This window comes from Lepidochelys olivacea, assembly GCF_965140295.1.
Source record: "Lepidochelys olivacea isolate rLepOli2 genome assembly, chromosome: 1".
Classification (NCBI taxonomy): domain Eukaryota; kingdom Metazoa; phylum Chordata; order Testudines; family Cheloniidae; genus Lepidochelys; species Lepidochelys olivacea.
Window position 1 is genome coordinate 19,484,832 of NC_140411.1, and position 14,327 is coordinate 19,499,158.

The 14,327-nt window shown below is 42.1% G+C and overlaps 1 protein-coding gene across 1 annotated transcript in view; it reads right to left on the reverse strand.

Annotated features, from left to right (window-relative positions):
* TENM4 (teneurin transmembrane protein 4) overlaps nucleotides 1–14,327 on the reverse strand; it is a 2,254,482-nt gene that overhangs the window by 953,711 nt on the left and 1,286,444 nt on the right. The gene's annotated exons all lie outside the window — the stretch shown is intronic.

The following is a 14,327-nucleotide window of genomic DNA, read 5'->3' on the forward strand; positions in this document are numbered from 1 at the left end:
GAAAATTGAGCAGCTGTTGTTTTCTAGTCTCTTTATAACTGCAGAGAATAATTGGAGCAAATCAGCTTATTTAATGAGATTATGATCTTTAAACTGCACTGGCGTCAGAACCAAGAAAGTTAACTGTGCAGTTTTATGATTTTTTTAAAAGGGACACTGAATAATAGGTTCAGAAAGACAAGAAATCCTGCAAAAACAGAAGTGTCCGTCCATCTGCCCCCTCCTCTCCACAAACACTAGAAAACATCAGCAACATTGCTGGAAAATCTTAGCACAAACCCACGGGGAACCAAGCAATACAGATTTGAAACAAGAAGTCTAGTTTCACCGTCTGAGTGAATTGCAGAAAACCCAACAAATATGTAAGTGATGAAAGATAAAATGTAAACATGTATTTTGGTTACATCCATTGCACTGGGTGCAGAACCCCACTGACTTCAGCGGGACACATGTGTTGGTGAAAGGGTTCACATATATGAATCTGTGAATATATGAAACAGTGTGCCATCCCATGCACCACCTTCTGGCCAGGTGTGGCACTGCAGGAACAGCATGTCTTAATTTCCCCAATTGGGTTGTCAATTTCAGCAAGGCTTTTATGCTTTAAACAGGGCCCCCTTCTGAGTATCTTGTTTATTGGCAGAAAATTCAACAGAAACACAAGAAAGCCCTTCACTCAGGCATCTTGGCAGGAAAGAAGAATCAATCTAAGTTTCAGTGCCACATCCAGGCTCTTTGCCCACTGTGAGACGCTCTCAGACCTCGATTCCTTCGTGGAACAAGAGTCTGTGTAGGGCCTGCCTGCTGACTAGCGCTTTCACAAGCAGCATGGAGCTCCTCCCCCTCATTCGTTAGCAGGACAATAAAGCACTGCTTTGAGAGAGAACATACGTAGTGTACACATGCTCTGTAAATGTCAGTACCTTACAAGTGCCGTCGTGTAGAATATTATTTGAGAGCATAACTGTATGTACTTTTCTGAACTTTGCAAATATATGTAGGTAGGTAATCTCACAAGGTATAGGATGCTTGCTCAGATACAGCCCAATCTATCTGCTAAAGACCATCCCAGTTTCAATCTATTTTCAATGGCCATCGAAGAATCTTCAGCCTAAGAGCTGTTTAAGATTTTTTCTACCCCCCGACAGACACTAGTGATGAGCACTATTATGCATAGAGGAAGCAGATGGCCAAAATAAACAGCACTGAGCCTCAAGAGAACTGCATGGCATCATCACTAATGGAGAGACAAGGTGGGTGAGGTAATATCTGTTATTGGACCAACTTCTGGTGATGAGAGAGACAAGCTTTCGAGCCACGCAGAGCTCTCCTTCAGGAGAGCTGTGTAAGCTCAAAAGCTTGTCTCTCTCACCATCAGAAGTTGGGCCAATAAAAGTTTAACCCCCTGCGTGCTTACTCGGAGTGATGCTCTGTCCCCCTCTAGTAGTTGCTAGGCTCCCTTCAGAATGATGAGCCTGCTACAGCCTTGGCCACCACTAGACCGAGTGCCACCACAGGGCCTTGGCCACCACAGGGACCGAGTGCCACTCCGAGAAAGTAGAGGGTTACAAAAGATACTACCTCACTGACCTTGTCTTTCTAATATCCTGGGATTCATATGGCTATAACACTGCATACCGTCACTAATGGCAGACCTAGTTCCATGGTTGGGGACAGGAATATGTATCCTCCACCTCTTGTCTGAACAGTGCATGGGAGTTATTGCAGCCCTAAGACTGGCACATGTTCCTTGACTTGCCCAGTCCCCGCAGTACAAGAAAGGAAGGAGCAAAATACTGGAAGCAGTGGCGCATGAGAGGCAGTGAGCTCAGACGTATTCTGATTAGGTTCTTACAACATGCCCATTGCCATGATATTTGAGCACCTCCATGTCCCAATTCCCAAATAGCTTGACAACTCCCAGCTAATGGGTTTTCATTCTCTGCATTGTAAGCCATAGGCAAATGACACACCCAGCCTTCCAGACACACACTTGCTGAATGGGGCCCATTGGGCAATATGAAGAAAAGCTGGATACTAGAGATTAGAGCCAACCTATTCATTAAGGTAACTGGTATTGCCATCAGGGGTCAAATAGGCTAAAGGTTTTCACAGACTAGTCACAGCAGGTAGAAATCTGAAAAAAGGGCTGGAATCAAAAGCCAGGATCTGAATGCTTCCACATTTGGGGGTGGGGGGTGGGGAGGGAGGTTAAAAGCTGAACAAACATGCTCCACATTTTCCTAGTTGGACTAGGAACTAAAAGGACTATATCTAGGACTAAAACCTAAATGCCAGATCTAAATACTCCCAACCTTTGTTATTGGGTGATACAGCTTCAACATCCAGTTGCCGAATAAGAACTACAAAGATTAAGGAGTCACCTGTCTGGGGTGTGGAATAGCAGAATGAATTTAGTCATCGCCTGTGTGAAGATAGGTTTCAGAGTAACAGCCGTGTTAGTCTGTATTCGCAAAAAGAAAAGGAGTACTTGTGGCACCTTAGAGACTAACCAATTTATTTGAGCATAAGCTTTCGTGAGCTACCAGCAGGACAGTGGGGTGGGAGGAGGTATTGTTTCATATTCTCTGTGTATATATAAAGTCTGCTGCAGTTTCCACGGTATGCATCCGATGAAGTGAGCTGTAGCTCACGAAAGCTTATGCTCAAATAAATTGGTTAGTCTCTAAGGTGCCACAAGTACTCCTTTTCTTTTCGTGTGAAGATATGCATTCAAGTGTGTCTGCAAGATTTTTCTCTCTTCTCCCTTGTACGTTGAAGGTAAATTGCAGGACACAGATGTGTGTGATTTCTCTGTTAAGAGATTAGCTTACCTAACAATGTCTTTTAATGCAGCTGGTTTTTTTTTCATTGCAATGAAGATACTATATTTCTGAATCTAATTTAAGCGGTTTTCCTTCAAATTTCCACAAATCCAGGCATTTAACAAGACTGATTCATATATTTTGAATTTTTTTTTTGTTAAAAATTAAGCATACACATGCTGTGAACACTGTGAGATGCCACTTGTTTTTAACCTGACTTTAAAAACCGTGTAACACATTGCATGGAGCACTAGAGGCTATTGTGCTTTGATATGTCATCCTGAATGTTTTTTATTTAGGATAAAGTGTTCCTGCTAATGTTTCCACTGTTGCTGGAGGGTTTCCTGTCTTTAGATTGCGCTTTTCTAGTCGGTCTAATGGCTCTATTCCAAATAGTTTACCGTTGCATGAATTACTTTTTGTCCTTCACAGACCTTGCATAGGTGCATGCATTTTGGTGACAAACTTCAAAGCATTTGGATCTTCGATTCAGATAAGCAAGTGTCAAAACGCTGAAATATTTATCCGAGCCTTTAGAATGCCTTGGAGTTGCAAATCTGAGTTGCATATCTTGAAAAATGAGGTTCTTTTATAAGATTTGAAGCACTCCTGACTTCCAGTTTAGCCAGAAATAGCTCTGTTCTCAAACTACTCCCGCATTTCTGGGCTTAGCAAGAACCAAGAATTGAAGACGCATGAAAATATAGTACTGAATGTAGTGCAGTGGCCCCTACAAGCCCTGAATGGGAATCAGAGACCCACCGTGCTATATATGTGTGTGTATACACACACACACAAGCTACAGAGCAACTGCCCATGACCCCCAAGGCTTTCAATCTCTGTTGATACTTTTGTAAAACAGGCACAATGGCCTCAAGTGCTAGGCACCCTTAATAATTACAGTAGAACCTCAGACTTAGGACCACCTAAGGAACGGAGGCTATACTGTATTTACTTTTTTGGGGGGGGTGCCTCTGCTGCTGCTTCATTGCATATTTCCAGTTCCAAATGAGGGGTGTGGTTGAGTGGTCAGCTTGTAACTCTGGTGTTCGTAACTCTGAGGTTCTACTGTATGTAAAGACACAACCCACCAAGTACAAAATCAGCAGCAACCTTCCATTTACAGCAATAACCAGAAAAGGAAAGCTACCTCACCTTCCCTAAATACTGCATCTCAGACTCCCCGCCCCGCCCCCCCAGCAAAGACGACGGGATTTCCAGCATGCCTTGAAGGGCAAACAAAATCCAGGCATTTCAGACCAAGGGAAGGAAGCAAGTTGTGCCTTCAGGGAGGAAACCCTACCAGCAGCTTCTTCCTTTTAGCGAGATTAAGACTTAACCCTATACAAGTGAATGGGAGTTTTGTCATGGTCTTCCATAGCAGAAGCAACATTACAAATTGTGGAGCTTGATATGGAGAAAATATGAGATTAATTCTTTTGTTGTGAATTCTCAGTGATTGTGAAAGGTGCTGGATTGAAGTCCTCCCTCCACAGCACGGATACTGCCATAAGACTGTTTCTCAACCCTGAGGTGCTGGAGCAGGGGGAAGGATAACTCCTACCTCCTATGGTCTCCCAATTACAGTGGTCGTTTTGTGACGTGGTTCCCTTGGCCACTAGAAACTGGACTCAACCTACCTGGAGTTAGTCCAGTATATGGGACAACTCTATGAATGTTTTGCTGAATCAAAAGTGCATCCAGCTGTATGCATCATTGTTTGGGGTGGTCCCCATTCTATCCCCCACATCTTTCCTTTGTCTCGTCCCAAGATAATTTATTGCAGATGTCCTCAAATCCTGACCACACAGCACACCCCTCTTCCGGCGGTGGTTCTTTAGATTGGCTGTTGAAACAACAATTCAAAATATAGCTCAGCTTAAGCTTTCTCTGAGGTGTGCTATTCCCAGGAATTTCCTCCAGGGCCTCTCGTCCCTAGACTCTAGTTCCACCTGTGCTAAGAGCCACTCCCACCTACCTTATTATTTGTATTATGGTAGTGCCTAGAGACCTCAACCAAGATCAGGCCCTCCTCATACTAAGTATTGTGCATACACAGTTTGAGGAAAGTCCCTGCCTGAGAGAACTTATAGGCTAAATAAAAACACAACAAAGAGTAGTAGGGGAAACGGAGGCACAGAGTGGGGATGTGACTTGCTTAAGGTAGGTCAGTGGCAGAGACAGAAAAGAAACCAGGGGTCCTGATTCCCAAACCAGCAGACTATCTACTGAAACATGCTATTTTATATCTAGGATGGGGTTAAAAAGCTGCATCTGCTGGACAAAGTCAACATTTCCATGAAGAGCTCCAGTACCTACTACTTGGTCACAAATCCTCATGGCAGCTAATTAGAGCAGGACAGTTAAAATTAAAAAAGTATAAATAACAGCTGAACAATAGAAACTGAGAGGCCAATGCCCTGTAATAAGCTGAAAATACCCCTTTTGCATTTAGAAAGCCAAGCTAGTATAGAAGTGAATGATGATGGAGTTACGGCAGATAGCTGATAAATCAGGTCTGCTTGGAGAAGATGTCAGTACTCATTTTCCTTCCCGTAACCTTTAAATAAAAATAAGTGACATCCTGACTCGCACCAGAATCCCTAATGAAACTGAAAGGCTGTGGAAATAATTACATGGCAAATCAAGGTGTATATATATATAGATCGCTCTCCGGTGCCTTCTCGCTTACGCACCTAACTTCTCCTATCCATTTTGTTATTAAATCAGACACAGAAGGGGAGAAGAAAAATAGGTACATTCAAATCCTAACACCTCAGACTTAGGACAAAAGCAGGTAGCATGAGATTCAAGGATGAAAATCTGGCCCTGATTTTCTTCTCATCTCCGTTTTGCAATAGTCTCATCTATTCAAATTATTCCTGAGTTATACCGGCACAAGAACTGGTTTCAGAGGAGCAGCCGTGTTAGTCTGTATTCGCAAAAAGAAAAGGAGGACTTGTGGCACCTTAGAGACTAACCAATTTATTTGAGCATGAGCTTTCGTGAGCTACAGCTCACTTCATCGGATGCATTCAGTGGAAAATACAGTGGGGAGATTTATATATATATTTATATAAATATAGATTGTATATAAATCTCCCCACTGTATTTTCCACTGAATGCATCCGATGAAGTGAGCTGTAGCTCACGAAAGCTTTTGCTCAAATAAATTGGTTAGTCTCTAAGGTGCCACAAGTCCTCCTTTTCTACTGGCACAAGAGAATCAGGCCTAACTGAGTCCTCAAAGTGGTCAGATTTTCTGCAGGTGACAATAGGTTGGATTCATAGGAGTTTCACTTTTTTACATCAGCAGAGACACATTGTTTCTAGGCTTTACAGCAATCACGGTGTAAGATCAGCTGCTGTCTAAAGACACTCTACAGTGACGGTTACACACGGATCGATGCTATCTCTCACACTGTGACAGTTGATGATGAGTTGATGACCTCCGTCCAGTTCCTAGTGAACAAACCCCTACTGCCCACCCACCATCAGGGTAACTACCTCCTTGCTGTCAAAGTCAGGAGTGGTCTTCACTGCACTATTAGCTCAAGTTAACTCTCACTCCAGCGAGGCTGTCATAATGCAGAACACCACTTGAGTTGCACAGAGCAATAGCCTGTAGCTGGGGGAGGGGGATATCAGGGGACATCGCCCCACCAGGAACTCTTTTGCCTCCTCTGTAGAAATGGGATGTGTTCCAGTTTTTTAATCGGTGTTTCCTCAGATTAGTGACTGTAGTCCTAAAGCCACAGAGTAGGTGTCCCAATTCTAGTAGCCTGGAGAGAAGAGGGTATTCGTGTCCGTCTTTGAACTAAGCATGTTTGTTGCTGCTATAATAAAAATTGAGTAAGCCTGGTAAGAAAATGTCTGCAGAGAGGGCCTGCAGGAAGTCACCAGACAAACCCTGAAAAGTCAAGAGATGTAGTTGTTTAAGCACTCAAAAGGAGTCAAAAATGTCACTAAACAAAATGTCCAGAGAATTTATATACACATACACACATACACACACACACACGCACAGGCAAGTATAGTCACAAAATCATTCACAAGCAGCTCAATAGTGTTAATAAAATCCATTCCATGTTTTTCTTACTACAGTCTGTTGGACACCAAGTCACTATTACGTCTCAGCTGAGCATGTCCTCAGAAGGAATCGCATTCTAAGCACATTGCCAGGGTGTGCATACAACTGACAAGGAAAACAAAAGGCCTTATCAGCTTTAACAGAAATGGTACTCACAACCCTGTTGGCAGTCAATCGAGGAGTTCCCCTTGACACAGCAGTAGTGTCACAGTCCCCTAGTCATTCTATCTAAGGCTTCTTCTGGGTTCTAGAGGGGCATACCAGTTCTAGTCAGCCCATCCACGCTCTCACGTATGCTCCAAAAGGAGCTTTCCCCCTCCATTCAAACTGACCTCTCTCATCTCTTCTCTCCCTTCCGAACAGGTAGACAGGGTCTAGTCACAGACACTCCACTTTGCCACTTTGTAAGCCTCCCTGCAGACTGGGAGCTGATATGGTTTCTATCCAATCTGGATTTTGCAATTGGAAAAATGTACTCTCTCAAGTCAAAGGTTTAATGAAATGTGAAAACTGCTTAGTCCACTTGAATGCAATGGCTGATTGGACTGCAGCAAGGAACAGAAAAGTTACAGGCAATTTATTTTGCTTTTTCTAAATTTCTGGAACAATCAGGGTCCAGACACCCTAAAGGGAGACCCGGGGGCTGAATCCCCAAGAATATTCAATTGAATCAACTGGTTGTGTACAATATTACTGTGTATAAATATATGTCAAGTAAGGTCTCTTATGAAAGCTAGTAATGTTCTCAACCTGATGGCTATTATGGGAAATGTACAGAAACTGTGGTTATGAATTTATGTGTATAAAACTGTGCTCATAATTTGTGCTGCAACATTCAGCTCTACCTCACTACAGGGAGGTGAAAATCATACAGGGAGGGGCCACTTCCCCAGCCAGAGGAGACTAGTTCCAAGTACTCAGCACTGTACAACCTGGAAAAGACAATGGCAGGCCATTAAAATTAATGGGGAGAAAACACTGAAATAACTTGAAACTGAAAAGAAAGCATAGCTGTTGGAAACTAAGGAAGGAATTTTCCCCACCGTGAATAACCATGAGTTAACATGCTGGGAGAGAGAGAGAGAGAGAGAGAGAGAGAAAGAAACCCTTTAAAAACAGGCTCTTCAGCTCCTCTAAGAATCCCTTGTGAGAAAAAGCTACAAAACTTCATGTGGTAGATCCAGCATAGAAAAAAATTATGAATTTTATTATAAGTTTATTATTTTGCTCAATAACATTACTGAATTACGAATTTGATTATGATGTTTTATCATAACTTAATTTTTCAGGTGCCACAACTGCTGCTTTGGTGTCATTCTCACAAATGAAAGAAAAAGGTACTGTTTAAAAACCTTGCAAAAATTATTCAGTTTGCTCTAAGAGGAAGAGATCAAGATGATATAAACTTCAAGGACAGATCATACTCTGGATGATCCATTGGGAATTTTCATCAACCTACTTAAGTTTACTGCAGAACAAGATTCAAAATTCAAGGGCATTCTGAAAACCATTCTGAAAAATGCAAAGTACACTTCTGCTGAAATTCAGAATAAAATAAATTGATATTATGAAGATGAGTTTGAAAGATATTATTGAAGATACTCAGAAAAATGGTGATGTAATGTCACATTTCAGGCAAAAGAACTTGACAAGGGATGCTGTGAATGTACAAAGTTTGTCCACTGTTTTACACTACTTTGTTGATGGCAAAGCCAACAAGGGACCTAGTGGTGTAGCCCAACTGAATGACCTCACTTCTGAAGATATTACACAACAAATTTTGAAAGACCTCCACAAACTGGGTCTTGACCTCAGAATACCTTATGTTCTTGCTTTGATGTTACCAAAGTTATGTCAGGGTGCAAAGGAGGTGTATAAATGCATTTACAACAGAAATTAAACAAATGCCTTACACACACACTATGTGAATCACCAGTTATATCTAGTGGGTACTCATGTATGAGAAGAACTCAACAGTGGCAACTATGTTCTCAAATTGTAAGTCGATACATTTTTTTTTTTGCAGGCATGAAGTGAGTGTGCTGTACAAAAGCCAGCACCTGCAAAGACTCATAGAAACAAGATGGACTGGTCACCTGAAAACTTGGGAAATCATCCTCAATTTGGAAGAGTTTCAGAGTATTCTGTCAAACTTTGTGAATGTATATGGCAATCTATCAATTGAAACAAGATCTGTTGGAAGTTACAGAATCATCCAAAATCTTGTTCTTAGCTGAGGTTATGAGAATGACTTTCAAAGGTTTTGCTCCTGTGAACAATTACCTTCAAACAGAACTAATGCATCTTGCTAAAAGAGTTGAATTGATTATTGTTGCCTCTGAAGAACTTCAGCAAAGAAAGATGGTTGAAGATTTTTTCCTGCAGAGACTTCATCCAAGTACCCTGTTTTGAAAGATGCATGCAATGAAGTATCAACACTAATATGTGCCATCAAAAAAGCCAAGCTATTGCCCCCAAAATGTCAAGGTTCAATAATCACTGAGCACTTACCAGGATTCCAAAGTGTAAGTGAGCATCTGTGGTCCAAGACTTATCATGAATTAATTGATGAAACCAGTGGTGAATTGCAAAGCAGATTTGCTGAGAACTCCTCCAAGTTATGTAAAAGCTTGTCAGCAATCTATTCCATCAGCAATCCAGACTTCTTGAAACTGGAATCAGTGTGTACTTTGATTGACTTGCTTGGATTAGATATTCAGAAGGTGAAAGCTGAAATGGTTGTATTTAAACCACTGATAGATAAGAGAAATTGCAAAGAATTTGAAGACTTTCTAGGTACTGCCAAGGAATTAACGGAGGCCTTCCCATGTATTTTTGAAATGCCTATAGTGGTCTTGTTGTTTGGAGCATCAATGGGAGCTTGTGAGAATTCCTTTTCTTATTTGAAAATAATTTTATCATATCAGAGGATAAGCATGATCCATAAAAGGAAGAGAAACCTAATTCTCCCATCTAGGGTGACCAGACAGCAAATGTGAAAAATCGGGATGGGGGTGGGAGGTAACAGAAGTCTATATAAGAAAAAAACCCAAAAATCGGGACAGTCCCTATAAAATCGGGATATCTGGTCACCCTACTCCCATCATATAAAGGTGATTTGACTTCAGAACTGAACCTGGATATCTTTATGGAGAAATTCAGGTGCCATTATCCAAGAAGACTTGAGCACTAGTTTCATGAATTGGCTTTATGTTACAGTGCACTTTCATGTTAAGATCGATACTTTTATGTTTCTGAATCTGAATTTGTTGAATATTTGTTATACTGAACAACCACATGTCTTATTTCTTCTTATTTCATAAAAAGCAAATAAAAAGGCGTTTGATGGAGACTACATGTTTCACTGAGTACCTGAGTTTCTGAAGGCTGGCACAACTGTCTGTCTTCTCTTGCAGTCAGTCTGTCCCTCTTCCTGTGTTGATGTCCTAGCTACTATGACTGGATCAGCAGCACTGAGTAGCTGAGTCCCCACTGCATTACTAGCATGAGCATCAGCAGTACTCAAACTTCAACCCAGCCCCTGACAGATGAGCTAGCTCAATGTTAAGGCACCATTTAAGTTGAGCTAGAGAGCTGTGTTTGAGAATGGGAGTCAGTTTAGGGGCAACACTCAGGTTATATCTTGATTTAACACTGCAGTCAAGACCAACTCTCAGAAGCAGCCAAGGAATAAATGGCCAAGAAGACTGAGCCACGCTCTCATAAAATGTTTACTTGCAGTTATTTAGCCACTAGATGTCTGTGTATTGCACACAATTCCCCGGTAAACAAGAAACAAAGCCTGTGGAAACTGTTTGTCTGTTGTTGTAGCTGTTTAATTTAATAAAGACCTCCTCCTTAAGGAAGACTATGATTCCATGCAGGCATAATACATCCCTAGAAGTCTTCTTGCCTGATCAATAGCATGATGGTTATGGCACTCACTTGGGATGTGGGAGAATAGGAGACCAGGGTCTTCAACCTGGGTTTCCCACATCCCGGATGAGTGCCCAGACCACTAGGCTGCTCTGGGGTATCTGTTATGCTCACATTTTGACCAGAAATTCCATCCTAGACCATGAAAAAAAAATTCCTGATTAAAGTTTGGCCTAAACTAGTATGGTCCCATGAAAAATTTCAAGTTTCAACAAATAGACATTTTCCAGTGAAATACTGTTTTGTCAAACAATTCCCAAGAAGCACTACCCAAAACCCCAAGAGGAACCCAGGTTGAATCAGCTAGAACTCCTCACTCAGCTTCTGTTGAAGGGCAGCTCCTCTCCCTCCAAAGTGAACCATAATGTAAAATCCACTATTAGGCACATGCTATTTCAAGGCAGACTGGAAGCGAGAAGCATCAGAAGTCCTGCATTAAAAAGGGTATTACAATGAGATTTCCAATTCCATTTTGCTGATTAGATACAAAACACCCAACCTGTCAAGGTGCTCATGCAATGTGAACCTCGCCTCCAAATTTTGCGGTTCTCCCACCACTGTTTATAAACCCTCTGATAACTGGAAATGTTCATAATGATGCTAATACTAAACATGTGAAGATGTAAATAATGATAGAATGTTTCCAGTGTGGAGAAGGCACATTATTGATAGACGTAACTAGTAAGGAGTTTACAGTTACATAATAAGTTACCTCAAATCCACCCATATTCTTATAGTTGTGTTGGTCCCAAGATATTAGAAAAACAAGGTGGGTGAGTGTGACATCCCCCAGAGTGCGATCTGAACAGCTAGACTTGTGTCCCATTAGCTCCCCAGCTTCGGATGCTTTTTACACCGCTTTGCTGAAGAACAGCAGCCCCTCCAGGCTCTGCTCACTCAGAGCCACCAGCAAGCAAAGTTACTCCCAGCTGAATACACGAATGCTATTCCCAGCCATCCATGCTCCTCAGAAATGTGTGTCTTATACTGGCCAGGACCTTTCTGGACAGTATAAGCTCACAGAGAGTCTGTCATTCCAACAATGGGTAATGCATATGCACCAGACGTGTTGACCGAAGTAGAGATTCCCAAGCGCTTCAACCAAAACACACTGGTTTAGATAAAACAATAAAACAAGTTTATTAACTAAAGAAAGATAGATTTAAGTGATTACAAATATAGATGCATATGAGTCAGGACTGGTTACAAAAGAAATAAAAGGGTAAACATGGAAGCTAATTCCTAAACTTTTCCAAGGCTAATTGGGTTAAAAGCAAAAAGTTTGTCTCACCATGAGCTGCAAGACATTTCACAGGCTGTGTCCCTTTCCAGTCTGGGACCACTCCCCAACTTTATTCAGTTATTTGAGAGTTGTTGTCATAAGCAGAGAGATGGAAGGAGGATGGGGTGGCTAGGGATATTCCCCCCCTTTTTATACTCCCAACACATTTCTTGTTTACAACTTCCACCCGCCCTCCTGCGGGAGAATCTCTGATTAAGCCAGCAATGGCTTTTTAGCACTTTTCTGACACGCTAGGGTGTCTGTCTCTGAGACATTGGTTTGTGGGCATTACCCAGAACTACACCATGTTCCAGTAACAATCATATAGCAAAATCTGATAATTTGACATACAGTGTTGTCACACACATTTCAACAAGCAACACCTTGATCACTGACATTGCTGCAGCCTGGAGAAGGCCCAGCTGACGGCAATTACGCATATATGGTGGGGGCTTGTGAGCACCTGGGTGACAATCACTGGGTTAACAAGGTAATTGGGGGAGAATATAAGGACAGGAAACAGGAAGCAAAGATAGCTTAGGAGGAGATTTCAGAAGGAAGCTCAAGAAGATTTCAGAAGGAAGCTCAGAAGGTGAGTCTAGGCTGGGGAGTGAGGGCTGCAGGAAAGTCTATCCTTGCTATGAGTCTCTGTTATTTGATATAAGAGGGAAATAAATACACACCTTGCTGAAAGATAAACAGTCTAGAGTGTCTTCATGATTGTGGAACCACCTGAACTGGCTAGTGACGGAAACATCCTGTGACAGCAGGATGATAATATTCAGAAGATTATGAGTTTTCAAAGGATACTTCAAGGCATAATTTGTACAAAATATACCATGAACTTTAAAAAGCGAGGAAGAGGGGGTACAGGGTGTCAAAGTGAGGTAATACCTCTTTGTGAAAGAGGCAAGCTTTTGAGCTACACAGAACTTCTTGAAACTTGTTTCATACACCACAGAAGTTGGTCCAGTAAAAGAGATTATCTCACCCACCCTGTCTCTCTCAGAGTTTGAGGCCGGAAGGGACCATCATGCTTATCTATTCTAATCTGATCTCCTGCACATTGCAGGCCACAGAACCTCGCCCACCCTCTCCTGTAATAGACCCATAATCTCTGGTTGAGTTACTGAAGTCCTCAAATCATGATTTAAAACTTCAAGTTACAGAAAATCTACCATTTACTCTGGTTTGAGCAACCAAGTTACCTGTGATCCATGATGCAGAGGAAGGCAACCCCCTCACAGGGTCTCTGCCAATCTGACCTGGGGGAAAATTCCTTCCTGACCCCACAAATATGGCCATCAATGAAACCCTGAGCACGTTGGCAAGACCAACCAGCCAAACTCCTGGGAAAGAATTCTCTGTAGTAACTCAGAACCCTCCCCATCTAGTGTCCTATTTTTGGCTACTGGGGATTTTTGCTACTAGCAGTTGCAGATGGGCTAAGCACCATTGTAGGCAGTCTCATCATACTGTCCCCTCCATAAACTTAACGAGCTCACTCTTGAAGCCAGGTAGAATTTTTACACCTCCCTGCTCCCTATGCTCCCCTTGGAAAGCTGTTCCAGAACTTCACTCCTCTGATAGTTAAGAAACCTTCATCTAATTTCAAGCCTAAACTTGCTGATAGCCAGTTTATATCCATTTGTTCCTGTGTCAATACTGGTGCTTAACTTAAATAACTCTTCCCCCTCCCTGGTATTTATCTCTTTGATGTATTTATAGAGAGCAATCATATCTTCCCAAGGTCGTCTTTTGGTTAGGCTAAACTAGCAAAGCTCCTTGTGTTTCCTCTCATAAGGTAGGTTTTCCATTCCTTGGGTCATCCTAATAGCCCTTCTCTGCACCTGTTCCAGTTTGAATTCATCTTTCTTAAACATTGGAAACTAGAATTGCACACAGTATTTCAGATGAGGAACTCCACTAGTAACCTCCTTCCAGTCTGACAGTTCCCCTCTCAGTATGAACTGTTGTAGCCTGCCCTTTAACCAGCTCCTTATCTCCTTTCAATTAAGGTCAGACCAAAGGTTCATCTAGCCCAGTATCTTGTCTTCCAACAGTGGCCAATGCCAGGTGCCCCAGAAGGAATGAACAGAACAGGTAATCATCAAGTCATCCATCCCCTTTCACCCAGATGGCAAACAGAAGCTAGGGTCACCATCCCTGGCTAATAGCCATTGAAGGGCCTATC